The sequence below is a fragment of the Stenella coeruleoalba genome, assembly GCF_951394435.1.
Source record: "Stenella coeruleoalba genome assembly, chromosome: X".
In the NCBI taxonomy this organism is placed as follows: domain Eukaryota; kingdom Metazoa; phylum Chordata; class Mammalia; order Artiodactyla; family Delphinidae; genus Stenella; species Stenella coeruleoalba.
In genome coordinates this window covers 106,173,438-106,192,652 of record NC_137152.1, presented here as the reverse complement: position 1 = coordinate 106,192,652, position 19,215 = coordinate 106,173,438, and the positions used below count along the sequence as shown (strand labels likewise).

Here is a 19,215-nt window from a genome sequence, read left to right as displayed (position 1 = left end):
AGGGCTTTCCTATGGTTCTGAGTGCTGTTTATTTTGGGTATCAAGGTTACAGATAATTGCACATTTACATTTAACATGAATTTAAATGCTTTTCATGAGTTTCTGAATTTGGGGCCAGGTTAATTAGTCTATTAGTAGAGAGTTGTGTCCATCAACACAGTCTGTTTTATCTACATAAACCCCAGCAAGTGTGTATAATTTCCTGATATTGACATAGGCTCAGAAACCACTAGTCTATGTGATTTGGATAGTGACCATTTCTCTATAAACCATTTTTAAGACCATGTAAATTACTTTCTAAAATTAGTTGAAGTCAGTTCCCTCTTAAACGTTCTAGGATTTTCTTCCTCACTGAGCTCTGGCTACTAAAGAGCTTTCAATTGTATATGTTTGAACTACTTCATGTTGACTTTTAAGAATTTTTCTACACCATTTGCGAAGCATCAGGCTGCTGCCTTGTGTTTTCCTCAAACTAAAAACAGTGTACACTCCAAATTAATGTCTAGACCTAATCCAAGCACAGGAAAGTTCACCTGAAAGTAGAGAGTGTTTTATGAAGTTAACAAAGGGCATGGTGACTCATCTCACTGGCTTGAATATGGAGCTAATGTCTGCAGATGCTGTCACTTTTGAGGCACAACAAATGAATGATTTAAAATGTGATCCTAGTATGCACTTGACAATATATATAGTGAAAGTTTATGATGTGTAATTGCATATGCTTATCTCTTTGCGGGGCTTTATTTAAAATAAAAAAGGGACCCTAAGCCCAGCTCTCTCGATTTGAACTGCATAAGCTGATGGCTGACAAAACAGGGTTCAGAGTTGACATAATATCTACCATATGGCTAACTTTAGTTTTCTAAAGTAAGCAACAATAGTTGTAAAGGAAATGTACTTCTCCATTCTTTCAGAAAGTATTGTATTATGAAAAACTTCAAATATAGAGAAAAACGTGGTATACGTTTATACCCACCGTACATGTACAGACTTACCAAACATTAATATTTTCCATATTTGTTAACAGTCCTTTAAGAATACAAATAGGGTTGACCAATTGAAGTTTACTTTGTACCTCTCCCTAGCCACATTTTCCTCCCTTCTTCCCCAAAGGAACTATCATCCTGAAGTTGGTGTGGGTCTTGTCCATCCATGTGTTTGTACATGTAAGCATCTAGAAACATTTTGCATAGGTTTAGTATTTACAATATTTATATCACACTTTATATATCTTTAAGCAACTTTCTTTTTTCACTCAATATTAATATTTCTGAGATTTATCTATATTGATATACATACCCATTCATTTTAGCAGCTCTAGAGTATTTCACTTTATGAATGACTGTTTCTCAACATGTCTGTTTCCTTTTTGATGGAGTTTTTAGGTTTTTTTCTCACTTTTCACTATTACAAAAAGTACTCCAAAACCATCATTGTATTTGTCTCCTGTGTATGTGTGTTTCACTTTGAAGTGGCATTTCTGTGTTCCACAGTGTGTGCATCTTCAGCTCTACTAGACATTGCCAGGTTGTTCTCCGGAGTTGTAATACCACTATCTTATAGCTCAGGCTGCTATAACAAATTATCGTACACTGGGTGGCTTATAAACAATAGGAATTTATTTCTTACAGTTCTGGAGACTGGAAGTCTGAAATCAGGGTGCCAGTGTGGTCATGATCTGGTAAGGACCCTCTTCCAGGCTTCAGACTGTCAACTTATGTATCCTCATATGGCAGAAAAGAGGGCTAAAGAACTCTCTGGGGTCTCTTTCATAAGGACACTAATCTTATTCATGGGGGTTCCACCTTCATGACTTTATTACCTCCCAAAGACTCCACCTCCTAGTACTAACACATTGGAGTTAAGTATTTCAACATAAGAATTTTGGGGAAACACAAACATTCAGTCCATAACAACTATTTTATACTTCCACAAGTAGTAAAAGAGGGTTCCTGTTTCTCCACACTTTTCAGCACTCAGTGTTGTCAGACTTAAAACATTTTGCCAATTTTGTGGGCATGAAATGATGTCTCACTGTGTTTTATTGACCATTCTCTCACTTAACTAGTGAGGTTTAATATCCTTCCATGTGTTTACTGGCCACGTGTGTTCCCTCTTCTATGAATTGCCTATTCATATCATTTGTCCATTAGTCTATTTGGTTGTTAGTCTTTTTCTTATTGATTTGAAGGAGATTATCTATTCTGCCTACTAATCCCTTGTGCTTTGTAAATATCATCTCCCAGTTTGTGGCTTGTTTTTTAACTTTGCTTATCCTGCCTCTGTTGAACAGAACTTTTAAATTTTAATTGAATAAAATGTATCAAGGACCTATTCTTTAAATATAAAACTGTGTGTAAGAGAGTATCATTGCCATACAACCTGGAGTCCTTCTCATTAAATTAAAATAAAGCAGCTTGAAGTAAGACACCAGATTATATTGATATGACTTCATATAAAATAAAAGCTCAAGAGGTTACCTAGAAAGCACTGACACTGCCATCACTAAAAATGTAACTTCAACAGACCATTAAAGAAACTAAAGTTATGCAAGATGAAAAAGTTCTAGAGATCTGCTGTACAAGAATGTGCATATTGTACAGTAAATAACAATACTGTAGTATACACTTAAAAATTTGTTAAGAGGGTAGATCTCATGTTACGTGGGGGTTTTTTTTGCCATAATAAAAAAGAAACTAAATAATTCAGTACATGTCCTTTCAGCCTTAAAAAACAGTGATTTCACAGGAAATCTAAGTGTTAGTTCCTTTATTTATCAATAACTGTGTTCCTTGGACAAGTCATTTCACCTCTCTACTAATTTTTTTCATATATGAAGTAAGGAAATTGTATTATGTGTTCTCTAAGGCCCATTACAACTTTAAAAGTTCTATGGTATGGTCTAATGCTTTCAAATGTTCAATAAGAATTTTCCCAATTTCAGATCATGCAGATTTTCAAGAATTCCACTAGCATTTCTTGGAGGTCTTCTAATCTGTACTCCCTTTTGAACCTTTGTGGGAGGTCATCAGTAGTGCTAAAACAACTCCTGTAGATGTTCTTGGAAGACCTAAGCTAAGAGAAGAGAATTAAGAAGAAGACAAATTATATAAGGTCAGAAAAGGAAGAGGGAATGAAGATAGTGACGTGTGTTTGGAAGGGAAGTCTCAGCACGATTCCATAACACCAAAGCCATCAGTGTCCTGTGTTCTGAAAGTCAGAAAAAAATGCTTTTGCTTTAATAAGGAACAGAAGGTCTACTCTGTGGAGGTCAGTTGGTCAAATATGTGGATCTTGGGCAAATGCATCCATAGCAGTATCTGACTTACAAAACACTGCCCTTGGCATTTAAAGATGACCCTTATCACGGCTACTGATCTCTGTTGGCAAATGACTGCCTTTTGCACTCGGCTTCCATGTGAAAACTACCTCCTGATTTGCAGTCAAAGCCACTACTAGACAACTTTTTAAAAATGTGATTGTGCTTTTAATATTCTAGGCCCAAATCCTGGCTCAGAAATAACTATTATATCCCTAAGATCTACTGCTGCACCCCAACACTGTGTCCGGTGTGTTTGAAGTGAGCATCCTTAAATCATTCCTCTACTTTACAGTCTCCAATTTCTTTTTCCTAATTATCTTTCATTGTGCATTTTTACTGTCCGTTTATCTATCTTGCAGTATTCCAGTTTCATTAGAGAATCTTAGTGTGGGTGGTATTCTTCTGTAGGACTTCTAGGTGATGCTAATGAAACTATGCAGGAATTCAGATAGCATCCAAGTCTCATAGCAAAATAAAAAGATAGGCATGGCTTTTGTGCTCCTCAGCACCCTTTTACATTTTACTCAAGCCTCACAGACCACTAACTTTTCCTTAAATATACTTTTGCACTCTCTGCACTCAGCGTCTTTGCTCCAGAAATCCGTTTTGCCTTCCCCTCATCTGCTTTACATATTCTTTAGGAACCAGCTCAAATTTGACTTATTCAACAGGTCACTGAAGAATTAGTCACTGCATTTTATTTTATTTTATTATTTATTTGCGGTACGCGGACCTCTCACTGTTGTGGCCTCTCCCGTTGCGGAGCACAGGCTCCGGACGCACAGGCTCAGCGGCCATGGCTCACGGGCCCAGCCGCTCCGCGGCATGTGGGATCTTCCTGGACCGGGGCACGAACCCGTGTCCCCTGCATCGGCAGGCGGACTCTGAACCACTGCGCCACCAGGGAAGCCCCTAGTCACTGCATTTGAGCACTTTGTTTATACTCAACACCTTGTTTTATGGCTACTTGTTTATATCTGTTCTGCAGGTCCCCCAAACACACACACTACACACATTCCGTAAACTTAATTTTCACTTGTCATAAAGATGTACCCCAGGCTTCCCTGGTGGCGCAGTGGTTGAGAGTCTGCCTGCCAATGCAGGGGACACGGGTTTGTGCCCCGGTCCGGGAAGATCCCACATGCCACGGAGCGGCTGGGCCCGTGAGCCATGGCCGCTGAGCCTGCTTGTCCGGAGCCTGTGCTCCGCAATGGGAGAGGCCACAACAGTGAGAGGCCCGCGTACCGCAAAAAAAAAAAAAGAATGAGAAGAGGAGGACACATATAAGGAGTGACTTATTTGTGGACAACCAAAATAAACTTCATATTAGCCCAGTCCATGTGCTATAAAGCTTAGACCATAAGATGAGAATAAAAAACAGCATTCTAAGACATATGCCTTGGCCTTGTTTAAAAGACCATGAAAGAGTAAATTTTCATTGCCACCCCAGTGGAACCTGGTACTATAGCAGTGACACCAATCTTGGCAAATGTGGAACTAGCGTCATTACTTTAGGTAGTGTACTGTAAACTTTCTTCATGACAGTGTTACAGATGCTATCTGAAGTGGGTATTCCAGCATCAGCACTTGTTAAAATTGTGGTGACTGGTTCATTGTGTTTTCAACAGCTACACATAAATTAGCTCCTCCTCAGTAATGGAATAGCTCGTGCAGCTACCAACAAAGATGAAACAAATTGTAATTTTCTGATATCTTTAGGTAACTAAAGCAACATGTTTCTATTAATAAACTTAATAAAACTCTCATGAATATTATCACTTGCTCCTTTTGTCACTTTTATCACCATTTCTTGTTGGTCAATAGGAACATAACAGGAACTCACTTCCAGGCCAGAGGATTTTAAAGAAAATATTGATCAGCCTTAGCTAATTAAAAACAACTAAAAACCTACTGATCTTTATATCACACACTAAGGCAATTAGGAGCTTATCATAAACATGCATTCTATGGTATACAAAGAGAGATATAAAATTGCTAGTTTAGCCTCTAGTTCTGTGAAATGGGAGACAATATACAAAATGAAGAACTATACATTCCATAGCTCAATAATGTGATAGAAACTGCATGTGCTTGGATAATACAAATTAAGGAGAGTTCCTTATGCTATAGGGTTATTCCCAGAAGGCATTTTTGAGGGTCTTGTTAGGCTATTTTCTATACCACCAAAATCACATTTGCCGAAGTTTGGGGTCTACCTTCCTTGCTACGAGTAGCAGATATCTGAGATCTTTGCAGGTGTTACAGAGTTTGAAATTTCTTTCCAAAGTTGCATATGCCCTTCTTTATACCAAATTAGTAGTGCTTTTGTGTGCATTTTTGTTTGTTTATTTATTCCAGATTTATGGCTAAATATTGGAACCTGCTCTTTCTAACCCGTTCACATATACAACTCACTTACCCATCTTCTATACCACTTATCTTCACATCTCAAGGTTAGAAGGAGCTATGTAAAGAAGTCCTAACTTTGTCTGTTGTGTCATTTGCAAATATTTTCTCCCATTCTGAGGGTAGTCTTTTCATCTTCTTTATGGTTTTCTTTGCTGTGCAAAAGCTTTTAAGTTTCATTAGGTCCCATTTGTTTATTTTTGTTTTTATTTCCATTTCTCTAGGGTCAAAAAGGATCTTGCTGTGATTTATGTCATAGAGTGTTCAGCCTGTGTTTTCCTCTAAGAGTTTTAGAGTGTCTGGCCTTACATTTAGGTCTTTAATCCATTTTGAGTTTATTTTGGTGTATGGTGTTAGGGAGTATTCTAATTTCATTCTTTTACATGTAGCTGTCCAGTTTTCTGAGCACCACTTATTGAAGAGGCTGTCTTTTCTCCATTGTATATTCCTGCTTCCATTATGAAAAATAAGGTGACCATATGTGTGTGGGTTTATCTCTGGGCTTTCTATCCTGTTCCATTGATCTATATTTCTGTTTTTGTGCCAGTACCATACTGTCTTGATTACTGTAGCTTTGTAGTATAGTTTGAAGTCAAGGAGCCTGATTCCTCCAGCTCCGTTTTTCTTTCTCAAGATTGCTTTGGCTATTCAGGGTCTTTTGTGCTTCCATACAAATTGTGAAATTTTTTGTTCTACTTCTGTGAAAAATGCCATTGGTAGTTGGATAGAGATTGAACTGAATCTGTAGATTGCTTTGGGTAGTAGAGTCATTTTCACAATGTTGATTTTTCCAATCCAAGAACATGGTATATCTCTCCATCTGTTTGTATCATCTTTAATTTCTTTCATCAGTGTCTTATAGTTTTCTGCATAAGGGTGTTTTGCTCCTTAAGTAGGTTTATTCCTAGGTATTTTATTCTTTTTGTTGCAAAGATAAATGGGAGTGTTTCCTTAATTTCTCTTTCAGATTTTTCATCATTAGAGTATAGGAATGCAAGACATTTCTGTGCATTAATTTTGTATCCTGCTACTTTACCAAATTCATTGATTAGCTCTAGTAGTTTTCTAGTAGCATCTTTAGGATTCTCTATATATAGTATGTCATCTGCAAACAGTGACAGCTTTACTTCTTATTTTTCGATTTGGATTCCGTTTATTTATTTTTCTTCTCCGATTTCTGTGGCTAAAACTTCCAAAACTACGTTGAATAATAGTGGTGAGAGTGAGCAACCTTGTCTTGTTCCTGATCTTAAAGGTAATGGTTTCGGTTTTTCACCATTGAGAACGATGTTGGCTGTGGGTTTGTCATATATGGCCTTTATGACCATATAAAGTAAGTTCCCTCTATGCCTACTTTCTGGAGGGTTTGTATCATAAATTGGTGTTGAATTTTGTCAAAAGCTTTTTCTGCATCTATTGAGATGATCATATGAGTTTTCTCCTTCAGTTTGTTAATGTAGTGTATCACATTGGTTGATTTGTGCATATTGAAGAATCCTTGCATTCCTGGGATAAACTCCACTTGATCATGGTGTATGATCCTTTTAATGTGCTGTTGGATTCTGTTTGCTAGTATTCTGTTGAGGACTTTTGCATCTATGTTCATCAGTGATATTGGCTTGTACTTTTCTTTCTTTGTGACATCTTTGGTTTTGATATCAGGGTGATGGTGGCCTCATAGAATGAGTTTCGGAGTGCTCCTCCCTCTGCTATATTTTGGAAGAGTTTGAGAAGGATAGGTGTTAGCTCTTCTCTAAATGTTTGATAGAATTCGCCTGTGAAGCCATCTGGTCCTGGGCTTTTCTTTGTTGGAAGATTTTTAATCACAGTTTCAATTTCAGTGCTTGTGATTGGTCTGTTCATATTTTCTATTTCTTCCTGGTTCAGTCTCCAAAGGTTGTGCTTTTCTAAGAATTTGTCCATTTCTTCCAGGGCGTCCATTTTATTGGCATTTAGTTGCTTGTAGTAATCTTTCATGATCCTTTGTATTTCTGCAGTGTCAGTTGTTACTTCTCCATTTTCATTTCTAATTCTATTGATTTGAGTCTTCTCCCTTTTTTTCTTGATGTGTCTGGCTAATGGTTTATCAATTTTGTTTATATTCTCAAAGAACCAGCTTTTATTTTTATTGATCTTTACTATTGTTTCCTTCATTTCTTTTTCATTTATTTCTGCTCTGATCTTTATGATTTCTTTCCTTCTGCTAACTTTGGGGGTTTTTTGTTCTTCTTTCTTGAATTGCTTTAGGTGTAACGTTAGGTTGTTTTTTGGAGATGTTTCTGGAGGTAGGATTGTATTGCTATAAACTTCCCTGTTAGAACTGCTTTTGCTGCATCCCATACGTTTTGGATCATTGTGTTTTCATTGCCATTTGTTTCTCGGTATTTTTTGATTTCCTCTTTGATTTCTTCAGTGAGCTCTTGGTTATTTAGCAGTGTATTGTTTAGCCTCCATATGTTTGTATTCTTTACATATTTTTTCCTGTAATTGATATATAGTCTTATAGCGTTGTGGTCAGAAAAGTTACTTGATACGATTTCAATTTTGTTAAATTTACCAAGGCTTGACTTGAGACTGAAGATATGATCTCTCCTGGAGAATGTTCCATGAGAACTTGAGAAAAAAGTGTGTTCTGTTGTTTTTGGATGGAATGTCCTATAAATATCAATTAAGTCCATCTTGTTTAATGTATCATTTAAAGCTTGTGTTTCCTTATTTATTTTCATTTTGGATGATCTGTCCATTGGTGAAAGTGAGGTGTTAAAATCCCCTACTATGATTGTGTTCTGTCGATTTCCCCTTTTATGGCTGTTAGCATTTGCCTTATGTATTGAGGTGCTCCTATGTTGGGTGCATAAATATTTACCATTGTTATATTTCTTCTTGGATTGATCCCTTGATCATTATGTAGTGTCCTTCTTTGTCTCTTGTAATAGTCTTCATTTTAAAGTCTATTTTGTCTTATATGAGAATTGCTACTCCAGCTTTCTTTTGATTTCCATTCGCATAGAGTATCTTTTTCCATCCCCTCACTTTCAGTCTGTATGTGTCCCTAGGTCTAAAGTGGGTCTCTGTAGACAGCATATATACAGGTCTTGTTTTTGTATCCATTCAGCCAGTCTGTGTCTTTTGGTTGGAGCATTTAATCCATTTACATTTAAGGTAATTATCGATATGTATGCCCCTATTCCCATTTTCTTAATTGTTTTGGGTTTGTTATTGTAGGTCTTTTCCTTCTCTTGTGTTTCCTGCCTAGAGAAATTCCTTTAGCATTTGTTTTAAAACTGGTTTGGTGGTGCTGAATTCTCTTAGCTTTTGCTTGTCTGTAAAGATTTTAATTTCTCCATCAAATCTGAATGAGATCCTTGCTGGGTAGAGAAATCTTTGTTGTAGGTTTTTCCCTTTCATCAGTTTAAATATGTCCTGCCACTCCCTTCTGGCTTGCAGAGTTTCTGCTGCGAGATAGTCTTATCCTTATGGGGATTCCCTTGTATGTTATTTGTTGTTTTTCCCTTGCTGCTTTTAATATTTTTTCTTTGTATTTAATTTTTGATAGTTTGATTAATGTTTGTCTTGGTGTGTTTCTCCTTGAATTTATCCTGTATGGGACTCTCTGTGCTTCCTGGACTTGATTAACTATTTCCTTTCCCATATTAGGGAAGTTTCAACTATAATCTCTTCAAATATTTTCTCAGTCTCTCTCTTTTTCTCTTCTTCTTCTGGGACCCCTATAATTCAAATGTTGGTGCATTTAATGTTGTCCCAGAGGTCTCTGAGACTGTCCTCAATTCTTTTCGTTCTTCTTTCTTTATTCTGCTCTGCAGTTGTTATTTCCACTATTTTATCTTCCAGGTCACTTAGCCATTCTTCTGCCTCAGTTATTCTGCTGTTGATTCCTTCTAGAGAGTTTTTAATTTCATTTATTGTGTTGTTCATCATTGTTTTTTTGCTCTTCAGTTCTTCTAGGTCCTTGTTAAATGTTTCTTGTATTTACTCTATTCTATTTCCAAGATTTTGGATCATCTTTACTATCATTACTCTGAATTCTTTTTCAGGTAGACTGCCTATTTCCTCTTCATTTGTTTGGTCTGGTGGGTTTTTCCTTGCTCCTTCATCTGCTGTGTGTTTCTTCTCATTTTGCTTAACTTACTGTGTTTGGGGTCTCCTTTTTGCAGGCTGCAGGTTTGTAGTTCCTGTTGTTTTTGGTGTCTGCCCCCAGTGGATAAGGTTGGTTCAGTGGGTTGTGTAGGCTTCCTGGTGAGGGGACTAGTGCCTGTGTTCTGGTGGATGAGGCTGGATCTTATCTGGTAGGCAGGATCACGTCCGGTGGTGTTTTTGGAGTGTCTGTGACCTTATTATGATTTTAGGCAGCCTTTCTGCTAATCGGTGGAGTTGTGTTCCTGTCTTGCTAGTTGTTTGGCATAGGGTGTCCAGCACTGTAGCTTGCTGGTCGTTGAGTGGAGCTGGGTCTTCACGTTGAGATGGAGATCTCTGGGAGATCTTTCGCCATTTGATATTATGTGGAGTGGAGCCGGGAGGTCTCTGTTGGACCAATGTCCTGAACTTGGCTCTCCCACCTTAGAGGCACAGGCCTGACACCCGGCCAGAGCACCAAGACCCTGTCAGCCACATGGCTATATGACGGGGACAGGAAGCATAAGCCACAAATATCCCAGCTCTGGGGAAGTAGGACCACCTACGTAACATGTGGTATCCAGGAGGCGCCAGGCTCACAGAACATTTGGGAGTCCACCATGTATCTTTCCCCCATCAGGCTTGGTGCTCCAGTTGGTCACCACTGCTGTCCTGGGCTGTCCTCGCAGCTTGGCTGCTCTAACCCCTCCTGCGGCTTCCCACAAGGTAGCTTTGAGGTGGATGTGAAGGAGAGTTGAAAAGGTAATAGCAGTCTCTGAATGTAAGTTATTATTGTTAAAATAAGAAAATCAAGCATCTATTTAGTGATGGGAGTAATGGAATGTTCCTGATTTTGCAGCTTTTCCAAATTTATCTGCATCTTGTCCATAAGCTCCTACTTCTCACTGAATCAGATAAGACAGTACATTTGGTGATGCAGTTCACCACTATGTTGAAAGGCAGAAGTAAATTTTTTTAAAATGTAGCTTGCTAGAGGATATCTGGGAAGCAGCAACAGATATATTGCCGTTTTGAGCTGAATCATTTTGTTGACCACAAGGCAGAATGGCAGCAAGCTCGAATGGGAGAACTGTAGTCATTATCCAAAGGTCAGACTTGATAAGCAGGCTCTGCTGTTTCTTCCCCTAATTCGCATATGTCTGGAGGGGCATGTGGGTGGCAGGGGAGCCAGAAATCTCACTGTCAAAAGAGTGTTTAAGTGATTTTCTGCAAGTAGAACTGGCTGTATTCTGTACAGAATGACAGGATTCCTGTCTTCAAGGAGTTCTTAGTCTAAGGAAGTAAGGCAGCAGCAGGAGCTTCAGGTAGAGTCCACATCGGTCACGTCTCTTGGCTCAAAGTAGGCATTCCATAAATGTCATTTGGATGATTGGATAAATGAATGGGTGGACAGACGAGTAATGAATGAACAGTGAACTTTGAAAGGTAATTCCTTGGAGTTACTGTGTGGAAAAGCAGAGGTGACAACTTGAAAACCTTTAGCAATATAACTTAGAGCCAAGCATCTACTTCCACTAGAAGTTTAAATATTTGAAATCTAGACCAAGGGTGGGGAATACATTTATTATGTTTACTGATTTGTATGTAGAATGAAAACAAAACTTAAAATTAAGAATTCCAGCTCTTACACATGGTGTTACACTTCAATGAATTACTATATTATGAAGATAAGTTATGTTGAATAATTTATCATAATTATTTTTAATCAATTTGATTTATTTACTGCCAAAACATCTTGGAAGTAACTTTTACAAGTTTTCTTTCATCAATGGTGAACCATGCAGCAGTAAAAACATTAACCTCAACACAAATGCTACAGGTAAGGCAACATGGTATAGGGGAAAGATTTGTAGCCAGGGGGTCTGGGTTCTAGCTCCTCCATACATTCATGTTAAAACTTTGGGTTAATCACTGAAGCTCCCCTGAGCTGCAGTTTTCTCCTCTATAATCAAAGGACATTAATCCCTTCCTCTATCATAAGGATGTTGTGTAAGCACTTGATGAGCTGTAAAATTCTATAGTGTCAGTTGTTGGGGAAGGAGTTAGAAATAATGTCCTAGTGCTCCAAGACTTTGATTTCTGGCATTCTGGTATACAGTGTGGAGTGCAGTTCCTGAATGTTGGCCACCACCCTGGGAACATTCAACTTAATGATAGTTACGTGAAAGATTTCCTAAAGTTACCATTAAACAAAATGTATTTAACATGGAAGTTGAACAGATTGTAAGGTAGAAGTTTTGACTCCATTTAGATGCTGCTCTTTTGAAGACTTCGCTTATATTTGCCAATCCACATAGCATGTACCATGCACTGCTCTGGTTTGCAATGACCAGAATGGAGTTGTTTCACTGATAGGCCCTCATAGCATTTGACAAGCACCAAAGTTGTTAGAAGCTTTGCTTCAATATAATTGTCACTCCCACTAAACTGCAAAATGACCATTTAAATTTGGAGGATTATCATCCTACTAAACATAAATCAATTCACTATCCTCTAAAGTATAACTGTGTTTAAGAGCAATAGGCAAGCCACAGCCATTCTCTCTGTATTGGATGAGGTTATAAGTGTGTTACCAAATGCTCACATCAGGTTGTTACTGAAGCACAATTCTATATCCAAGAGGGAAGATAACTATTAAAAATGAGCTTTAAAAAAAGACATTTTATACATATATTAAAATAGAAAACATAAGCTGATTAGGCAAAGTTCCAAAGATTCATTAGTTTATTAAAGTAGATTGAAATGAATGTTTGAGAGATTTAAATAAATTAACCTTTAATGAGTACCCAGGGGCCAAGGAAGAAGAATGACAGAGGATTAGGAGTATTTTGTCTGATTGTTGCATAATGCACACTGATTAGTTTTTTTTCTGAATGCTCATTGCTGCATAACAATACTAATAAATTAAAAAAAGATTAAATTTAAAATATCTCTAGATTGTAATTGTTGCCTGCTCTTATGTGTACACAAATACCATACTTGGATTTAATAACAGTCCCTATAACTTTGGCAGAGGGATACAAGAACTTTTGTTAGCACATCATTACATTTTGAAATATCTCATATGTGAGCAAAGCTTTGGTCAATTAGGGTAATTTATTCCTAACATGTTAGGCATTCTTTTAGCATTTCAGCATTAGATTCTTATTCTGATTTTCAGAATACTTGTTCTCTAAATAATATTAATTGATAGCAAGTTACTTAGAAGATATGTTGGTATTTAAACATCTTATTTTTAAAAAACAACTTTTCTGCACTTATAAGTTCTTATTTATAATTAGCAAAATTCTTAAGGAGATTTTTTTTGGAGCAGTGTTGGAAATGCTTTGATTTTTTTCAGGGTGCCTTAACTGTACTACCATTAAATCATTTACTGACTGAAAAATAAGTTTTGAGTAGGTGGTACCAGGAAGGCATTCTTCCAGGCCTCCCGCCTCTCTTGTTTTCTACCCCATTACTGAGTTTTATATCAGGTTTCTATTAATGTCTTCTATCCACACTTCTGTTATTGTTGTTTTATCTTAACTACAGAGCTTAGAGATCATGGTTCAACACATCTTTCAGATGAGGAAACCTTGACCAATAATGACTTGCCCAAGGTTCTCCACTAAGTTAATGGAAGATCAGAGACCAGAGCTTGTGTTTTTGTGGCCTGTTCTTCCACTATACTTAACTGCTTCCTTTGCATTTTTTAGTTTACCAGATCCTTCCTAAAGTTCAGTGGAATCACTAAGGAATCATTGAGGTGACAAGTAATACAGGCAAACCACACTGCAGCCTGATTTTATTAAATGTAGCTGTAGTTTAGACACAGTACTTCCCAACATCCTTCATGACGTTGTACGTGTAGTGGAGTAAATGAATGATCTACTTGAGGGCAGGGGTGACGGGCCTGGGGTCCCAAGGGTTGTGAGATTGGAGACTAATACCCAAGGCAGTGTGGAATCTTTCTCTGGAGATAAGAAAACAGACAGAATATTTCTGAAGCATTTTAGCTATAATCTCCTGAACCAAGGAAAAGAACATAATCCTGTAATTATATTTTGCCTGAATTTTTTCCAAGACTTCAGGTTTTGGTTTAGGGTTTTTGTGGTTGCCAGCAACCCTTCTAACCTTTTCTTTCCATCTTTTCCTTAGAAGCATCATAAACCAGACAAGTTTAGGTCTAACCTATTTATACCACACAACCAATACAGTGCCCTGCATATTGTAGGTAGAGAGTAAATGAACTTATTCTCTAAGTGTTGTTTGGTTTTAACCTTAAAAAAAACACAACACTTTGGGTAGTGTATGCGCATTTGCTCCATTTAGACCAGTGGTTTTCAGTCCTGGCTGCACATTAGAATCACCTGGTGGGGGGACTTCCCTGGTGGTCCAGTGGTAAACAATCTCCCTTCCAATGCAGGGGACACGGGAGCGATCCCTGGTCGGGGAACTAAGATCCCACATGCTGTGGGGCAACCAAGCCTGTGCACCACAACTACTGAGCCCACGCGCCTCAACTAGAGAGCCCACATGCTGCAAACTACAGAGCCCATGTGCCACAACTAGAGAGAGAGAAAAAAAGGCATCACCTGGTGGCTTTTGAAAAATGAGCCACTTAGGCCCCACCCTGATCAATTAAATCAGAATCTCTGGGGGTGGGGACCAGGCATTGGTATTTTTAAAAAATTTCCCAGGTGATTTTAATATGTACAGTGATGAGGCACTGTCTTAAAGTCTCACTCTCTTCTGGAGATACTCCTAACAAGTCTTTGATGTTCGTGACTGAGTTGAGGCAAGAAGTAGCTGGTGAAAAACAAAATAATGTGGGAATGGCTTTTGGCACCATTCACCTTATAGAAAACCAGATTTGGGTCACATGTGTATCAAAGAAAACAATTGCCTTTTAGTAGCCCAAAGGGAGGGTTCTTAAATAGAATTGGTTTACTGCACTATGGCTTTATGCTCATGCTTGGCATCTGTCCAGGAGGTTAGGCTGCTTGGTCAGGTATTCAGGGCCTTAGTTCATTGTTATTGCATTTCTTCTTTCCACCATCAACCTAGGCAAGTGCCCAATTTCCAGGAAATTCTGAGCCTGTTAATTTACCAAGGCTATAAATTTACCAATCCAAATCTGTATCCAAATGATGTATTTCCCCAAACCTTGAACAGGAGAGGCTCAAAAAATAACAAAACAAGAACAATGGAAGATGGAGATGGATTTAATTAGGGAGGGAGTGAAAGTTGAAATGATCTCTGGCTTTTGGGACCATTCCAAGATTCCTATGACATCAATTGGAACCAGAGGATTCTTAAGTCTTTTCCAGTCCTGGATTCTTTTTAAACACAATTTTGGAAAGTTACTATGCTTTCACACTCTGACTTTACGTGGTATAACAGCTTCCTCTATTGTTTAATCAGAATAATTGTGTTGTATGCTTGTTGCCTCTGTGGTGCCTAGAACTCTTAGGTGTTAAGAATCTGTGCAATGTTTAAGGCCTATCTCCCACAATGGAACATGACTCTAACTCCCATACAGTGCTATTTTGTTGCAGAGAAACTCTTAAGTTGAAAATGTTCACGGAATTGAATTCGGCTATGGCATTCTCTTCGACTCAATCCAACACTTCACAATCTCCTAGGAGCCCTGATTTGCTCTGTCAATTGTTTGTCTCAAAGCATCTTCCTGAAATGAATTTACTTTAAAGTTAAAGATGATTAGAGTGCTTCGTCTCCAGGAGACAATTACAATGCTATATTCTTTGGCAGGGAGAAAAACAACATAGCATTAATTTTTTCAACCTTTCTTTGAGTATTGTTAAAAGGAGAATTGTCAGCTTAATCCAACATACGATAATAACCAAAATACAACTGCTATTAAAATGCAAGGTTTTCTAATAAGATCATTTGGAGAAGTTGTTTGGGAGGAGGAGAAAAGGGAGAAGTATGCAGGGGAAAGGGAAGGAATCTGTTAAGTATTCCTGACCTTCAAAGACACTTTCGTCAGTGAATGCTGCAAACAAAATAAACCGAGTCTGAGACCTATTATTAAAATGTTATTCTCCCTCCATAGCCCAATACTATGTTACCCTGACTCTTAGACTATTATGCTTTATTTTTTTTTCTGGATGAATTGATATCTTTTGACAGGCTTTGTTAAGAATACATAGTAAAGGTCAAGAGTAAGCCATTTGATGGTGTTTCCTGGCAGCCTTTATCCTATGGCAAATAGAGATTGGAAGCAGTTTTCTTTTCCAGTGTAGCTTTGTGGATATGCTTCCAATGAATTGTGCTTTTTCTCATACTGAACTCCCAAACCGTGTAGGATTTTCAGGACTGCGACTTAATTTTAAAATGGATCATCTCAGATTCCTCTCTTCCCCTCAACTTCCAGATTCAATCAGACACTAAATCCAGATGATTCCACTTCATGAATATCTCTGAAATCCATTTCTTTCCATTCATTGCTACTGGTCTGAGGTTACACTACTGTCATCTCTCCACTGTGTCACTTTGGTATTGTAATTGGTCTCTCTGTCTCTGGTGCCTTCTTACCTCCTGTGTGTCCTTCATTCTGCCATAAGCATGAACTTTCTAAGGCAGATATCAGATATTGACAACCCAGAACACCTGCAAACCCATAAACATCGAGAATGAACCCTGAGGTCCTACAATAAGTGCTCTGATAAAAAGGCTCTGTATACTCCTATAGAGAGAGCTTTTGGGGATTAGGAAACATTTCATTGAATAGGTAACATTTGAGTAGGGTTTTTTTTTTTACATCTTTATTGGAGTATAATTGCTTTACAATGGTGTGTTAGTTTCTGCTTTATAACAAAGTGAATCAGTTATACATATACATATGTTCCCATATCTCTTCCCTCTTGCGTCTCCCTCCCTCCCACCCTCCCTATCCCTCCCCTCCAGGCGGTTACAGAGCACCGAGCTGATCTCCCTGTGCCATGCGGCTGCTTGCCACTAGCTATGTACCTTATGTTTGGTAGTGTATATATGTCCATGCTTCTCTCTCGCTTTGTCACAGCTTACCCTTCCCCCTCCCCATATCCTCAAGTCCATTCTCTAGTAGGTCTGTGTCTTTATTTTGAAGGTTGAATAAAAGCTTTCCAGGTGGAGAAAAGGGAAAATTGTATTTCAAGCAGAGGGAATGGTATATACAGAAGCACAGTATAGAAAGCCCAGAAATAAATCCATCCATATACCGTCAGTTGATCTTCAACAAGGGTGCCAGAGTGCCCCTTGGGAAAAAAAAATAGTATGTTCAATAGATGGTGATGAGAAAATTGATATCCACATACAAAAGAATGAATTTGGACCCATATCTTACACCATACACAAAAATCAACTCAAAATGGATTAAAGATTTAAATATAAAACCTGAAACTGTAAAATACCTAGAAGAAAATCTAGGGGGAAAGCTTTATGACGTTGGTCTTGGCACTGATTTCATGATATGACACCAAAAGCACAGACAATAAAAGCAGAAATAGGGCTTCCCTGGTGGCGCAGTGGTTGAGAGTCCGCCTGCTGATGCAGGGGACACGGGTTCGTGCCCCGGTCCGGGAAGATCCCACATGCTGCAGAGCGGCTAGGCCCGTGAGCCATGGCCACTGAGCCTGCGCGTCCGGAGCCTGTGCTCCGCAACGGGAGAGGCCACAACAGTGAGAGGCCCACGTACCGCAAAAAAGAAAAAAAAAAGAAGCAGAAATAGACAAGTGGTACCCCATCAAACTAAATGGTGTTAGCATAACAAAGGAAACAATCAACTGAGTGAAAAGTCAACCAACCTATTGAATGGGAGAAAACAAAAGAGGTTAATTTCAAAAAATATATATAAAGAACTTCTATAACTCAATAGAAAAAAACCCTAAAACCCAATTTTTAAAATGAGCTAAAGACACAAATAAACATTTCTCCAAAGAAGGTATACAAATGGCCAACATGTATATGAAAAGGTGCTCAACATCACTAATCATTAGGGTAATGCAAATCAAAATTAAAATGAGATATTATTTTATACCTGTGAGGATGGCTATTATAAAAAAAAACAAAGATAAGTGTTGGCAAGGATGTGGAATGATTGGAACCCTTGTACACTGTTGCAGCTGCTATGGAAAACATATGGCGTTTCTTCAGAAAATTAGAAATAGAACTACCATATGATCCAGCAATCCCACTTCTGGGTATTTATCCAAACGAATTGAAATCAGTATCTTTAAAAGATATTAGCACCCCAATGTTCATTGAAGCATTATTCACAATAGCCAAGATATGGAAGCAACCTAAATGTCCAACAAATGAATGAAGAAAGAAAACACAGTATATACATACAGTGGAATATTATTCAACTTAAAAAAAGAAGGAAATCCTGCAATATGCAAGAACATGGATGAAGCTTGAAGATATTATGCTAAATGAACTAAGCCAGTCACAGAAGGACAAATATTGCATGATTCCACTTGTATGAGGTATCTAAAATAGTCAAACTCATAGAATCAGAGCGTATAATGGTAGTTACCAGTAGCTGAGTGGCAGGGGAAATGGAAAATTGCTAATCGACAAGCACAAAGTTTGAACTATGCAAAATGAGTAAATGCTAGAGATCTGTTGTACAACATCATGCCTATAGTTAACAATACTGTATTGTACACTTACAAATTTGTTAAGAAGGTAGAGCTCATGTTAAGTGTTATTACCACAATAAAATTAAGTTTTTAAAACAGAAGCGCAGAGACATGCAAAGGCATAGCATGTTTGAGGAATTTGAGAAGTTTGGTATGAATGAAGTAAAGGATACTTGGGGGAAGTGGCAAGAGATGAAGATGCAGTAATTTGGCCCAGATTTTCTGTGTATTTATCTGCCCTCCTTTCTGGTTGCGATTTTTTTGAGGAACAAAACTGTTTCTTATCAAGTCCTGAAATCCTAGGGCCTAGGATACTGCTAAGTACACAGAATTGTTTGAATGAATTGGATGAATAAGGAGAGAGGCTGTCAATATTGTTTGATTGATTCATTCATTCCAATATGTATTGAATACTTCAATTAGACTCCAGACTGAAGCAAAATTAAGATCCTACTTATTCTTTTATACAACAACAGCAGTAAGACTTGTTTCAAACACAGATTAGTTCTTTTTTGCAGGCTTTTCCTTTATAGTCATTGTTTTCTTGAGGAGTAGATTCTAGCTTTCTCCTCAGTAGTCAGTTTGATTTCAGCCCAGGTACCTCTCTAAAGGAGTTAATCACTTGTCAACACCCTATACTGATACTCCTGAGGTGGAATTGTTATAAAGGAAGTGTGGATCTATAAAGATGCATTAGCATATTACAGT

At 38.0% G+C, this 19,215-nt stretch overlaps 1 protein-coding gene across 4 annotated transcripts in view; it reads left to right on the top strand.

The window, feature by feature from the left end:
- Positions 1 to 19,215, top strand: part of ENOX2 (ecto-NOX disulfide-thiol exchanger 2) — a 298,921-nt gene that overhangs the window by 87,779 nt on the left and 191,927 nt on the right. The window lies entirely within an intron of this gene.